Consider the following 1,212-nt stretch of genomic DNA (forward strand, 5'->3'; position numbering starts at 1 on the left):
CTCTAGCCAATGGAAAAAAAATGCACCAAATCTCTACCCCCCTCCCCCGCCACATCTGAAACGGAAGAATTTGGGCTGGGATTGGACTTTTGTTAAGAGGGCGCAACATTGGGAAGGCTCCCAAGGTTGAAGGAGCGCACAATTTTGCAAATTATAGACCATGTGACCCGGTGCTCCCTAAAACCGAAAGCGCGGCTCCGGGTTTCATTTTACTTCCTCGTGTTGATGGGCACTTTTGTGACTCGTGCGCTCCGGTCCTCCCGATTCCGAGCCAAGGCACCTCTTATATAGTGCGGTCCTAACTCTAAACTACGAGAGTCTCCATCTTGTTATTCTTATCATTTATAATTGATTTGACAATTTATTTACTTATTCCTCACACGCCGAGATAGTGGTTTCCCGGCATTTACACGGAGTTTATGGTTTCCTGAGAGATTGTGCTTTTACACTTTGAGAATCCGCATTCACTTAGACCGAGCGCAACTCACTTGCTTCACTATATATTCACTCTAAGGCCCGGTTCCCACCCGGGCGTTTTTCCGCGCGTTCGTACTCGCGGAAAAACGCTCAAACAGGGAAATGCCATTATTTTCAATGGGCATGGTTCCCATCTGGGCGTTTTTCAACGCGAGTATGAACGCGCGGGAAACCGCCCTACGCCCAAAGAAGTACAGGAGCTTCTTTGGGGCGTTTTGGTCGGGCGTTTCCATTGGGGTAGAGCCAAGTAGCCCTCGGAAACGAATCGCAGTAAAAACGCGCGACAAACGCGCATATTCAATACGCCTAGGTGTGAACCCAGCCTTACACATAGTTGCGGCTGGTCTTATTAGTTATCTAGACACCCGGTCCTAGCGCAGTGATTCCTGAATAACTATTGCGAAGACTAAGGCTGGGTTCACACCTAGGTGTATCGAATATGCGCGTTTGTCGCGACGCGTGTTTTTACCGCGATTCGCTGTTAAAAAAAACGTGCCACAAACGCGCGTTTCCGAGGGCTACTTGGCTGTATCGCAATGGAAACGCGCGACAAAAACGCCCCAAAGAAGCTCCTGTACTTCTTTGGGGCGTAGGGCGTTTTGTAGCGCGTTCATACGGCCTGTAAGCCCTCGTTCACACCTGAACGTTTTGTGGCGCGTTCTACGCTCGCCGAACGCTCTACAAAACGCTCAAAAATATAAATCCCGTTGTATTCAATGGGTCTGGTTCCCACCT

Source organism: Nanorana parkeri, unplaced genomic scaffold, assembly GCF_000935625.1.
Source record: "Nanorana parkeri isolate BGI_ZX_2015 unplaced genomic scaffold, ASM93562v1 scaffold2642, whole genome shotgun sequence".
Classification (NCBI taxonomy): domain Eukaryota; kingdom Metazoa; phylum Chordata; class Amphibia; order Anura; family Dicroglossidae; genus Nanorana; species Nanorana parkeri.